The 14,747-nt window shown below is 34.8% G+C and overlaps 1 long non-coding RNA gene across 12 annotated transcripts in view; it reads right to left on the bottom strand.

Moving 5' to 3' along the window:
* Positions 1 to 14,747, bottom strand: part of LOC144320990 (uncharacterized) — a 369,611-nt gene that overhangs the window by 41,221 nt on the left and 313,643 nt on the right. For 5 of the 12 annotated variants that reach the window (XR_013386610.1, XR_013386611.1, XR_013386612.1 and 2 more), the window contains 2 exons: positions 12,905 to 12,955; positions 11,251 to 12,731 (listed from right to left, as the gene is read on the bottom strand). This is a non-coding gene — a long non-coding RNA (uncharacterized LOC144320990). The other 7 variants (XR_013386634.1, XR_013386637.1, XR_013386615.1 and 4 more) reach the window with 6 other exon arrangements.

Below are 14,747 nucleotides of genomic sequence, written 5' to 3'. Positions count from 1 at the left end.
TGGTTTTGTTTTGTTTTGTTTTTTGAGTGCCTACTCTATAGGGGTGTTGGATTTAGCAAGTAAAAATATAGAAAATCCAGTTAAATTTGAATTTCAAATGGACAATGAAGTGTGTTTTAGTAAAAATATGTCCCAAATATTTTATACTAAAAATATATATTCATTATCTTTCTGAAATTCAAATTTAACTGGGAGTCTTGCATTTTATCTGGGAACCCTACTATTATGTAAAATAGGAGGACACAAAGCATCAGAAAATAGATTTTCTGTTTCTCCCAAGAATTTATAATAGTTTAAAAGAAACGAGAAATACAAACACATGAAACATTTTAAGGAAATATTGACCATTGAAGTAGGTTGGTGTGACTTGAAGTCTTTCTCTCCTACTTACCATCTTCTTCTCATTATAGATGCATTTTATAAATCTGGTACATATGCTTTCTTAGTGAAAAGTAGGACAATGCCTATCTTCCATTGTCTAATTTGTTGATTGAAAAGATATGAAGAGACTCAAATGCCTGTTTAAACTGTATCTGTCAGAATTCTTCTGTGGTTTAAAAAGATCAAAGATTACTCTGAAAACAAATGGTCATAAAATTCAGAAAGGCACAGAGGGATGATCTCTAAAGCCAGATTCAAGGGCTATCAGGCAGCATATGCTCTGCACTGAAGAATTTAAGTTACAATGTACATATAACTAATAATCTAAAGGTTGTTTGGAGAAGAAGAGTGTGTTAATCAGAACTCTAATTCTATAGTAATATATATATATAACTATATATAGTAATATATATACTATATATATAGTTTATATATATAGTTTTGTTATCATGTCTCAGAGAAATCCCTCATTCATCTTTTAAAATTAGTGGCTGGGGGCAGCCCCGGTGGCGCAGCGGTTTAACGCCGCCTGCAGCCCAGGGCGTGATCCTGGAGACCCGGGATCGAGTCCCGCATCAGGCTCCCTGCATGGTGCCTGCTTCTCCCTCTGCCTGTGTCTCTGCCTCTCTCTCTCTAGCTGTGTCTCTATGAATAAATAAATAAAATCTTTAAAAAAAAATAAAAATAAAAATAAAATAAAATTAGTGGCTGGTAGGGCAGTTGGTTAAATGACTTGGTTTCAGCCTTTCAGCTCAGGGTCGTGAGGCTAAGCCCCAAGTCGAGTTCCACACTCAACATGGAGTCTGCTTAAGTTTCTCTCACTCTCTGTCTCTGCTCCTTCCCCACATGTGCTCGCAATCTCAAATAAATGATCTTTAAAAAAAATCCTTGGCTGTGCACTGGTGCTTATCTACATGAATATTATGAAATTATATGCCCATACAGATTCATGTGAGCATTAGTTGGTAGATTTGCAGTTAGCTGGAAGAGATCGTGCATTATCCTCAAAGCAGACCTGTAGCTCTAACTCCAGTGATAGTGGCTGATACCCAATGAGGGACAAACATATTTCAGGGTGGAAGAAATCTGAAACAGTTTTAAAAGAGTCTTAGTTTTAACACGTATGTATTTGTCTTCTATAAAGTATATAAACAGACCGTTGTAAATGGGAAGAGGAAAAAGTAGGATTTGAGGCAACATTTAAAATGACTGTTACAGGGACACCTGGGTGGCTCAGTCAGTTAAGTGGCTGCCTTTGGCTAGGTCAGGATCCCAGCGTCCTGGGATCCAGCCCTGCCTCGGGCTCCCTGCTTGGCAGGATGCCCTTCTCCCTTTCCCTCTGCCTGCCACTCCCCCTGCTTGTGCTATCAGTCAAATAAATAAAATGTTTTAAAAAATAAATAAAATGGCCATTAGAAACGTACAGATAATAAAAAACGGCATTCAGCATAGTGCATGGAAGTTTCAAATCACTCTATTAAAACTTTAAAAACTTTGGTAAATTGTCTGCATCGGTTAGGATATATGAAGATATGCTACTGTAATAATCTCTAAAACTCAGTGACTTAAAGCCAAGGATTACTTCCCATTCACCTGTATTGCTGGTCTGTTAGGTTCTCTTTGATTATAGTTATTCAATAGGATTTTAAACAGATAATGTTGCTACCATCTTGATTGTGACCAGTGGCCATGCAAGAAGGAAAAGGATAATTCTGCAGAGAATTATAGAAATTAAAACTATCATTTCTTTGAAAATTCATTGGCCAGAACTAGTATTAAAACTTCATGAAATCACAAGGGAGCCAGATAGGAATATAATTTCATCGTGATCCTAGAAGTTGGAAAGTGGAAAATATTTGTCTGACTATATTAAGAAAACCTGATATTCATTCATTATTCCACTTTTTGGTTATTGTCACAGATATTGAACAGTTAAGAAGTGAATCTGCAGTAGGTAGAGCTAGTTCATGGAAAGAACGTGAATCAAAAGTGGTCTGCATTTGCTTTAAGAGCATAGCTATGTTTTAGGTGAAATGTGTAGGAAAGAACATTAAAGTGACTTAAAGTTGGCAAAACTGGATTCTGTCTTCCAAAAACACATATCACAATCTATTTTGTTACAGGAATCCTTCTGGGCTCTAGGGATACAGCATGAACACAAAGATACAATCGCTGCCTCACGGGATTTAGTCTACCAATGCTAAGGCATTGCTTCTCAGTCACAGAATCTGTGTATTCTAAATAACATACATGTATGAAGAAACTTCCCGGGTGGAAAGAAAGATACATGAAATATGCCAAATTTAGGCAACATCTCAGGTATGAAGGAAACTGAATCTAAAAATAGAAGAGAAAAGGAAGAAAAAAAATAATCCCTTGAGTGTTTTTTCAACCAAACATTAGCACTAGACAATGATATTCATTTAAATATGTTCAAGGGGTTTATTGTACCTCAGGAAAAAAAAGAAAAAGAAAAAGAAAACAATGCTTAATGAGTCAGTGAAATTCAATACAGAACATCCCTCCTGAACAGAGGCTTGTTTTGTGTAAACAGCATACACTCCCCAAATATAGTTGTTAAAAAATGTAACATGATTATCTGAAAGTGAATAAATTTTGGATACATGTTTGAATTATATCTCATTTCTACTACCTAGCATCTAATTGCCATCAGAAGCTCTAGATCCCCATCTTCATTGGTAAAATCACTATGATTAACGGCTCTCTGGCTCCTGGAAAACAATTTTGGTTCAGCAGTAGATATGGTCCCATACATGATCCTATTCTGTAGACACCAAAGTATTTCCCAACTAAAAAAAAGAGTTTCCCTATGTGGATAACAGCAACATTTTTGTTGTTAATCATTGCTACCTCTTTGTTGTAATTATCCTTTAAACTGTAAAAATTTATGGAAAAAAGTACAGAAAAGAGTAAGAAATAAATCTTATCTCCTTTTCGTGACTTTTTCCGAATTGACTTGTTGACTAAATACCAAGTAGGAGTCTTAAACATAGGGGGAATAGTCCTGAAAATGGGGATCTGAATAAAAAAGTTCTGCTCATTGCCCTGACCTGATTCTAAGCAGAGTTAACGCATTCAGGCAACAATACGACAGTCAAAAAGAGTCCAGCTTTAAAAGTGGGGGAGGAGAAGCAGTTTTGGGGGAGAGGTTTCCTCAACAATCTTTCTCCAATCTGTCCTTGGAGAATGACAACAATCTAGTCTATACTATGGAAATCAGACTACTGATAGCAAAGATCATTATTTATATTCTAGGCAGGTTGAAGGTTATCACAAAATGAAAATATTACATTGTTCAAATTATGAAGAGGGAAAGAAAATTTTGTTGGAGTTTTCTGGCCGTTAAAATAAAATAATAATAATTTTAAAAACAATCCAAAGCTCTTAAAGAAGTAAGTAGTCAAATTTTCCTGGGGAGGGGAGAAACCCATCTGTTTTAAAAACCAGCTTTATACAATGAAGGCCTTCATCATTTGCAGAAACAGAGACAAAAAGAGAAACATTAATGGGGGAAAAAAGTAAAGAGAAGAGTCCTGTGGAGGAAAGAAGTTATACAGGGAGGAAGAGAAAGCATGAGTAAAAAGTCTGTGGGTTAGGCACTGGGGTCACAGATATATTTTACACCCAGCTCAAGAATGGCTGGTCTTCAAAAATTTGATGTGGGAGCTATATAGTATGTTTAGGAGAGCAAGGGAATCCTTTCTAAGGCTGTATACTGTCATTTTATTCAATCAAGCTTAATGCTTCTAAGTCAAATACAATCTGTGAGATGTCAAGATTCAGGGTTAAGTCATTAAGAACCCTAGTGTATGGCAGGACAATTTACTGAGATATAAATTCATGTTTCATGTTCAGTGTTATAAAAGAATCAGAAAGTGACACCTTAATGCTATCCATATGTTTTTGGAGAAAAAAAGTTATCACTCTTTCTATTCAAAACACCCTAATTTTTTGTGTCCTTCTCCATGATTCAATAAGAAGATTTAGGATCTGTGTATTCCTTAAACATTGGGGAAACTGTGAGATGATAATTTGTCCTCCTGTATTTTTTTGAAAGGCAAAGGCAAATGAAGACATGTTTGGAGTCCTCTAGGGAAAGGAAGAGAAGTGGTTGACTTGAAGGGAGTAAGAATTGCATACATGCAAGTCTGAGTAATGTTTCAAAGACTGGACTCCACAACTAGTAAAGTTCCATAACAGATTTCCTATCAGAGATCCAGGAGGTGATAAAAATTTAAGAGACAATGTTTATGTGATGCCATAGGATCATTGCACATAGAAAAACAGGCTCACGGTTAGAGAAAAAAAAAAAAAAACATAATACAGCAGTGTAACAGGCTGGAAAAAACTATAGTAATAAACAACTGCTCAATCTCAATTGCATATCACAACAAATGTTTAGGACTAATTCATCCTGGATGCTATACACCTGTATTTCACAGTTACTCAGAAACTTAAATCATTGGAATTTTCTCTATCTCAATATGTTGCTTCATGTTTACTGAGGCAAGGAAAGGAGCACACTGAGGCTTTAAAGCCTCTTCTATGCTTTATCTCCAAAGTGACACATTTTGCTCATGGCCCTTTGGCCAGAGCTTGTCATATGGCCTCAGTTCAAGGTCGAAGGTGAACTTATAGGTGCAAATGGACTATTTGCTGAGAATTACTGTACCAGTTATGGATATCCATTGCATAGGTCCAGAGCCAATAGATTTCTAGGATCCACACAAATTTCTGGAACTCATGTGGGATCAGACAATGAGCATCTCAAAAGTGGCTATGTGGACTCAAGATCAGAGGACCTCCTTGAATGTCTCCTTCTGGATCAATTGCCAGCACATCTGCAGAGTCCATGAAGGGAAGGGAAACCTAATAATGCTTAGGATTAAAAAGTATTTCCATCTAGTCAAAATAGAGATTAAGTATCAAATTTAATTTTAATTAAAGGAAATAATATGGTATTTTCCCTATCTACCTGAGCTTCTGGAATTATTCATAGCTATACTATCTTCAAAGGATTCCACAAAAGCTCTTGTTCCTTTTTTAATAGGTAAAGTTAAAAGGCTACCTCTGTTTTGTCAAGATCTAAGCTTCAGTCTGGGAGAAAAGAGGTCCTTTTGTTTGTCAAAAGACTGTAATTAATGATGATGATGGTGATGATACTACAAAATGCATATTGAGTATATAGAGATGACAGCTAATGCACATGGCCTGTAATTCACTCCTCACATGATTCCTGGAGGAATGCTTCCAACTAACCTAGTATAATCTCTTTGTGAACATGATAACTAGAACTCTGGGAAATATACAGTAGTGGCATTTTCTAGAAGGAAAGCAGAGGAATGGCCACATAAATGTTGGTATAGTTACACAATGGAATCATATTTAATAGCAAAACCTAATATTCTATAGATACAGGTAAAAAATGCATTAATCTCAGAAATGTTAAATAAAAAAGCAAGTTTCAGAAGAATATATAAATATACACAGTATATACTATATGAGTATGTGTATGATATGTATGTAAGTGCATATATGTTTATGTTTTCATTTTCAAGGAAGACTAGAAATGTTTATACTATGTGCATATGTGATTAAATTATTTTTAAAATAAAGCAATAAAGGGGAAACAAAATTTACATTAGTTAATATCTTCAAAAAATGAGCTAGAAAGATGTGATAGGTAAAATAGATAACTGAATACAAGATTTTGATAATATTTTTGTTTCTTAGCTTGGCTGGTTCTTTTAAAAATTATGTTTATAAAGTATATATCTACTCCTTTTTAAGTCTCAATTATTAAATTGAAGAATGCCATAAAAATCATTTGCAACAGATTGAACTAAGATTTATTAGAGAGGAAAACTCAAAGTACTATGGTAAAAACTCCAAGTAGAAACCCCAAGGAACCATAAAATGTTTACTGGAAGGGCAGATACTCGAGCTGATTCTCCACTGGGAGAGTGGTTGTTGGATGGAAGAAGAGGAGATGAGCAGCAACATTTGCAAAGAAGTAGAGGGAAAAGGAAACAAAGACTGTGCCAGGAACTGTGAACAGGTCATGTGAAGTGAAGAGTATGAAATGAGTGTTGGGAGAACTGAGGGTGGAGAAGCAGGGCGGGTGGAGCATATCATAAAGGGAGTCCTTTTTCACTTCTCACCTAGGGAAATTCATTTAACAAATGTAAACAAGGGAATGGCAACAATAAATTCACACACAAATCCAGACAAACTTCAAGACTGAAATACACAATCTTGAAATAAAGCTCTTTCCACATCAGTGACAGAGGAAAGCAGCAGACAGGAATGTCCCATAATTGAAGTGGCATGACAAAAACTGTGCCCGAGTGTGAAACGATAGCATCTGAACGTATAGAACCCTTGCTCATGAGCCGAACAGGCTGCTACTGACCTCACCTTAGTTTGAAGGACCTAGTGAGAGTAGGTTCTAGGTCAATGAGTGGCGACCCAATTACTTAAGCAAAGCAGCCATGGGATCAGTTAGGCTATCACTCCCTCTCAAAAAGTAAGCTCAGCATTTTGGAAGGAAAGGGTCTCCCCACATGGCCTAGCACATGAAAGATTAATGGGAAAAGGGGCAGCAAGGCATGGACTCAAACACCTCCAACTTCTTACAGTTTTAACGTACATATAAGGACTCAGACTTCAATGAATAATTGAAACGAGAACCTAGTTCACAGCCAGAATACTTTGAGCTGGTACTCCTTAAAAATAAAAAGCAATTAAACAAACTAAATGCAAATGTGGGTATACAAAACATGCTTTCACACCAACAGAGTATCTTCCTTCTATCCATAAAACCATCTATTATATCACCCTTCAAGTTCTTCCTAAATGTAAGAAGTTCACTTTTCACAAATGATTGCAGCAAAACCTTTCATTTAGTATTTTTAATCAACATTATTTTTGTTTCTTATCTTTTCTAATTTATTCAAAGTTAGGGTTAAATATTGAAATTGTCAAATGTTTTACCCGCCATTACCAATTAGATTTCTTTGGAGTAAACATGAGTTCAATTCCTAGGTACCATTCTCACATTTCATATTAGGATTTGGACAAAGTACTCCATGCTAAAGAAACAACTTATTAACAACATCAGTCAGAACAGTAGGGAGGTATCAGGCAGTGAAACAGCAAACACACTGGCTATTTCAACAGAATGAATACCATATAGCAAATCGGTTTAACAGACATTGAAAAGCAAAAACTTGGGATAGACAGTAATGATAGCAAGACCTCTAACACTGAGGTTAAAAGGGGACCATTTGGAGAATTTGAAGGGTTGGAAGGATTCCATGAAGCTGAGCTTAGATCTCGGAGGAAAGGGAACATCACAGTCAGTGCCAGTTTCTCTGAGGGGGCTTTATGCAACCAGTTCTGGGATGAATAGAAAAAACTGGAAACTGGGCCAATTTTGGCTGGTACTATTGGTGCTGCTGAGTAGAAAACTTTTGTTTCAGTGACTCTTAGAGCATCAGCAAATAAGCCAAGAGAGTCTACATTACTTCATCCTACTGCTTTCCAGTCCCATTTAGCGGCCCTATTGGTAAAAGCTAAGAAGGAGTCAGTCTATGAGAAAGAAATGTTAGTTGCAGAACTCCAGCCCCAGCATCACAGAGCTGAGTACAGAAGGGAAGGTTTGTAGCTGAGAGAAAACAGTTTCTTAGAAACGACAAATACCCACCATTTGCTTCAACGTGGATGGAACTGGAGGGTATTATGCTGAATGAAGTAAGTCAATCGGAGAAGGACAGTGTATGTTCTCATTCATTTGGGGAATATAAATATTAGTGAAAGGGAATATAAGGGAAGGGAGAAGAAATGTGTGGGAAATATCAGAAAGGGAGACAGAACATAAAGACTCCTAACTCTGGGAAACGAACTAGGGGTGGTGGAAGGGGAGGAGGGCGGGGGGTGGGGGTGAATGGGTGACGGGCACTGAGGGGGACACTTGACGGGATGAGCACTGGGTGTTATTCTGTATGTTGGTAAACTGAACACCAATAAAAAATTAATTTATTAAAAAAACAGTTTCATAAACACCGTGGAGGAGTGGGTCGATGCATTATTAGGGCTTCACTCATCGGAGCTCGTAGAATTAGCAACTGATTGGTACTGCAGAAGGCAGTTGACCCATCTCTCCTGCGTGTTGGTATATGGGGCTTCCCTCCTTGTCTGAATGAAAACAGGAATAGTAAGTATGTACAGTCTGGTAATACAAGGAAGGGAAATTAAATTCTGAAGTCCTCTGGCATTTTATAATTTGGAACCATTCATGGAAAGAATGGTAAATGAATAAGCAAAATCTGGCTTTAAAATTATGAATCAAAAAAAAATCAAAAGAAAATAAAATTACGAATCATTCAATGTAAAAATGCTAAAGAGATCTAAAATTCTAATATAATCAAAGTGTATATTGCAAATTAGCTACCAGTGAGCTTCCTCTTTGTCAATCAATCAACAACTAATATTTAAATGAGTTGGTAAATTATTGTTCAAAGTTTGCTAGAGAGACCATGTATTAAGGTAAATTATGAAATCGCTGTTTCTATGGGTCAGAAATGATCATGTATCAGCAATTTCCCTTGGTTCAACCTAATATTTCAGTTTAACTATGGGCCATCGGTGCTGGACCAAATGTAAACCTATACATAGAAAACAAGGGGGTTTCCCCAGTATCTGAAGAAAGTTGAGCTGTTATTAATGCTATAAAATGGTCTCCCCAACCATTTAGCTGTAACTCCTCCCATAGCCACTTTTGAATTACTTTACCTATTAAAAAGGAATAACCTTGGAAAGTCCCAGGTATAATGGTGAAGAACTCTGATGCAGGAGTCAAATAGATCTTGTGCATATAACTTCTTCTTTTATTATCTAACCATTGTACTTGGGCAAGTTACTTGTTATTCAAGTCTCAATTTCCTCATCCGTAAAGTAGAAAATGCATTATCTACCAAGCAAGATTGGTGTTGAGATTGAAATAAAAAATTATGGAATATTTAAAATGTTATAACAAGACCTATCAAGTTGTAAACTGCAGTAAATGGTATTCTGTTTATATTTATGTGTGATTCTTTCTAAAAAGGTTGTAACCAATAACAATGCCCATAACAGAATTATCATGAGCATCAAAATGAGTTAGCAAATGTAAAGTGTATAAAATAGTGCCAGGCACACAGTAAATACTATATGAGGATTTTTTCTTACAAAAATAATATGATTATTAATAACTTAGTGGTGCTATTACCATGATTCATTATTATTATTATTATTATTACTATTATTGCCATTATTATTATTCAGGCGAGCTTTTCCTTGAGACTCAACTATGAATTTGTATCTGGATGATAAAATATGTTACAGAGCTCTTTATTATCTGTATCCAAACTAGATATGCGTGTGTATGGAATATTTTATGCACTCAAGTTATTCTTGGTAGTAGTTATTACATTTCACCCTATCTTTGACTTCAGAAAACTCTGACTGCAAATTCCATATCTGAAAAGGAAAATCTATACCATATGCCATACTATACTACTCACAATTTTAATCCATTGTACTTACTGTCAGTATTATATTGATTAGGCAACAATTCTTCGTTTATTTGGAGAAATAAAGGTAACACAGAATGACACATTACATTATAATCACATAACTCTGGAGCTGGGAAGGATCTTAGAGTTCCAGTGAGGATTGGATTCAATTTTTACAAATCAGGAAACTGAACCTCACAGAGATGAAAACAAGGACTTGGACTGGTTCTGTTTCTGCAACATCCCAAGGTAAAAACTTCACATCCAGATTTCTCAGACACTACAAAATCTCCAATGAAAGGCATTTTGCTTATTTGGGATTGCTTTTGGGGGAACTTCACTATAAAAATGAAACATTTCATTTTTATATAACGGCATTAAAAGAAATTCCCTTACACAATCCTGAGTGTCCTTGTCATGTTCTTTAAATGTTTTCTTTTCTGATCTTTATTACATTCTAGAACCAAATTTAATTCTTTTTTATTGACAAGAATTCCTCTAGGCTTATCTACATTTAGAGAAGTAATTAATTAGTAAGAGACACTGTTCTAAAAACTGTTTTCCTCAAGAACAGTCTAGAGGATGCCCTATTGCTTGGCGCTGCCTCAAAGATGTTGCCGCAAATCAGTCTTCATTGAGACAGTGGCACTGCATTTCTGCTCTACCTTCAGTAGCGCAGGAACAGCAGGATTTTACAGTATTCATGGATTGTCAAAATCTGTAGGTAATTCATTACCAGCTTCACTTCACTCATTAGAAACCCCTCAAACCCATCTAATGTGTTATCTTCCACATACTTTAAGGTTGAAGTAATTTCAGTTAAATTTTCTTTTTCTTATCCTTTCTCCAACCTAACACCCTTGACTGGATTTATGTATCCTCTCGAACATATAGTTACATTAGTGTCATCAAGTTTAATAAAAAGCTATTTTCAAGGCTATAAACTTAATTTATTATGATAAAATTATCAGTGCTTTTAATATTTTCCATGCTTAACATCACTGATTTTATTGCTACAAACTTAGTTTGCAATGAAAAGAATAATGCTTACAGATTTATGTGTGTGTGCCTGTCCATGTGTGAGTGTGTGTGTGCGTAACATATTGCCCTCTATATCAATATATCACCATATGTGGCAAGTTCTGATGAAATAAAAATAAGAGATATGGAAGGATTTTTACATTACCTTGATAACATTTGTCTTCCTCAGTGGATACACTGTTGATGAAAGCGTACAATGACAGCCGTGGAAAACATCATACACATTTTCCGGTAGAGAGAAAAGTCTGTGAGTTGCAAAATAGATGTTTAACTACACGAATGCTCAAAGGATTAATTCTTGGTTCTTTTGATTGTGGAATATAAGTCTATAAAGTATGGACTAATTTAGCACTTTCTTAGGTTTTTGTTAAAAAATTTAAAGTTCACTTAAAGAGTGAGAAGTACAAATGTCCTTTTGTGTCTCAAGTTTAGACTCACATCATTAAAGGAATGGGAGTTCATAACAGAGAAATAACTATGGAAAACGATTCCCTTTTAACTGGGTATTTACTGCTTGGTTCCTGAGTACCCTAATGGGAAGGAAAATAATTCAATGGAGTGAGGAGAAATTGGTAAATTTCCTATTGGGCAGAACTAGACCTAGTTAAAAGAGTTTGTCAGTAAAGCAATAAAAAGTTTAAAAATAGATCTGAAAAAAAAAAGTGTTAAGGAATATGCAATTGAATTTACTGTATTTTTAAAAAAGAGAATAAAGAGGCATATTTCATTTTAGGTCATATATGAGTTTTCTTTCTCCTGGTTCTAATGTGCAAGATCAGAGGGTTATTTATAGACAATGATGGAGTCTTGGAAGAACAGCAGAGACTAAAACTATGGGGACGTTTCTAGAAGCAAGCTCCCTGGGGTTAAAGACAAAAAACAAAACAAAACAGATTAACTGATCTTGAAGAATGAAGGACTTTTACAGATAACGTTCCCATCATTTGTAAACGTTTTTTTAGCTTTAAAGTACATTTTCCCCTCTAAAAGAAACCATATGGGAAAATGCAATGTTTCAAGTGAGAGATGCGATTGTTCTTGTTGAAATGGAAATGCAGAGCCAGTAATCTATCTGTTCAGCTTCCCCATCCATCTCCAAGGTGACCTTAGACTTTTTCCTGGGGAACTTAGTAGGGAAGTTTGAAAATTACAAATCTAGACCAACTTCCTCATTTTACAGTTTTAGAAACTAAAGTCCAACAAAGATTAAGTGAGTTGGTCAAGATCACATGTATAGAAGCTGAGCCAAGACCAGAACCCTTACCTTGTAAGGAGACAGCCAGAGGCATATGTATAATCACGTCCCTCTGTAGTTTTGTGCAAACTATTTATCCAGTACAATTAATTCATAACTTCTTAACATCCAGGTAGAAACTTTGAACCTTCTTTACATCACCAAAACTTCCTAAAGCCTTTTAGGTATTTTACTCATAATATGGACTTAATAGCAATTTCTAATCATTATATAATCCCAGCATAAGGATAATGGAAGCAGCTTGGCTACTGGGGATAGCAGAAGATAAAAATCCCTTTCCCTGAAGAATTACACTATTTATGGGAGACAAAAATGATATAGAGAGAGATAGAGTGAGAGAGAGAAATAAATTATGTTGTTAAACTGAATTTTACTCAATGCTGGTATGATAGGATTTCATTGAAGAAAATGTTGAATAAGACAAGGAAGGATACATATTAAATGCAATTCTTGAAATAGGCCTTGAAGATAGAATGGACCTACACCAAAGAAAATCATATACATTATTTTGAGCTTGAAGAATAGCATCTTAAACCATCAGCTGGCAAATGCAGAAATGTTTCATATTATCAAATATAGGGAGTTGCCGTGGCTCTCTTCAACAAGTAGGAACACTGTTGATTGGAGACTCCACAGTACTGGATTACTCTACCTGTCTGAAAATCCTTGTATATTTCCTCTCTCCAACACCAATGTTTTCAGGCTGAAAAAAAAATATTTTACCAACATTAAAACTGACTTAAAAATTATTTTTAGTTGAATTCCTCCAATTAAATGTGGATTTTTTTTTACGTTCAAGTCTACTTGCATTTACCAAAAACACGATACCTTGCTCTTAGAAAAGTGACTTTTAAAACAAACAAACAAAAAGGACTCTTCATAGAACCTCGAAATAGAATCCTTAAAAGGATTCTTAAAATTCAAATAGGTTTTACAAAATATCTTAATGATGTCAGTGTAAATAAATGAGAAATTAGAAGATTAAATTTCCTTCAAAAATAAGCTTTTGTAAATTAAAAGCAAACGTGTTCACGGGATAAATATGTTTTGGATTTTAAAAGACACAAAGTGTTTTGTTTTTTGTTTGTTTGTTGTTGTTTTTAAATAACTCCAATAATTCTGAACCTCATTTCAGCAAGATTTGACCAATTTTAATCTATTTGGAATTGGATTTGAAAATATCACCACTCTACCTTATTTAAACCTCAATTTACATATGGAGACATGGAAAACCAAACACACAATCTCCTTTTATTTTACATTTAAAAACATTTTTAAGGTAATATAATCAATGTGGATAGGCAAAATGGGTAATTAAGGGCCACTTACAAAGCATATATTATCTTTACTGCTTATTCTAAATTATTTAGCTTGTGTGTATATATAGAATATATAGTTTTTCTATATTATGTGACTATATATATATGTATATATATATATTTAAATGCAGCAACTCTTGATTTTTTTTTCTTCTTTTTCTGGACTGACTTATTTAATAAAAATGCACTTGTCCCATTAGTGTTTCCACTACAGAAAATTTATCTGGAAACCTATATCCAAAAATCATAAAGCAAAGTCATCCTAACATATGTTTTCTCCATATAGCATTCCAATGCATGTGTCGTTTGCTCAGCGCCACAAAGGAGCCTTGTTGCCATGCTCCTTTTCTACAAAGAATTTGGAGGTGCTGGTTGTATTATGGTGCTCAACCACCAGAAGTTTTTCACTCCAACAGAAAAATGAATTTCTCATTTTTGAATGGGAATCAAAAACTGTCTAAGGGAAGGCCTTTTTAACTAATTGTTTATCCACATTTATTTAGGTGTATATTGATTACCAAAAAGCCCTTTTTAAAATTTACTTTTGAAGACATTTATTAATGAGCCGGAATATAATTACTTTAGGTTTACCTTACAAAGAACATGTCTTTTACGGTCTCACAGAGTTAAATTTACAAACTAGAATCTCCATATTTCTTTTTTTCAATATATTTCCTTGCAACATAAAGTACAATATTTATTATTTTTTGAACATTAATTAGTTTTCCAGAAGGTAAAGATAAACACATTTGATTCCTTTTCACTGGTGCTAAAATATTACTGTGAAAATTTCACCAGGCCAAATACTCAAAATAATATAATAAATACAGAAATAGGGTGTGGCAGTTGGGTGAGAGAAATCAATAGACTTATTAACAGATAATTGATATAATAAAAATTTATAAATATCCAATTCAGCATACTCCTAGACATTTTCATCATATACTTTCAGTTAGAACACACAAGAAAACCTCTTTACGTCATTCAAAAGCTCACCCTTGAAGGATTCATTGTACATCTGGAACTTTTGATTAATAGCTACTATTCAGCAATAGAAAACAGTTATTACCATTTTTAAAACGACCATTTGGAAGACTCCAGAGCTTATTATAATGTGGATTTGAATATATTTTTAAGACTGGATCAGGTTTTGGTCGCTTACATTCTCATTCCATG

The sequence above is a fragment of the Canis aureus genome, chromosome 9, assembly GCF_053574225.1.
Source record: "Canis aureus isolate CA01 chromosome 9, VMU_Caureus_v.1.0, whole genome shotgun sequence".
Lineage (NCBI taxonomy): Eukaryota > Metazoa > Chordata > Mammalia > Carnivora > Canidae > Canis > Canis aureus.
The sequence above is the reverse complement of the archived record's forward strand: the minus strand, read 5'-3'. Positions and strand labels throughout refer to the sequence as shown.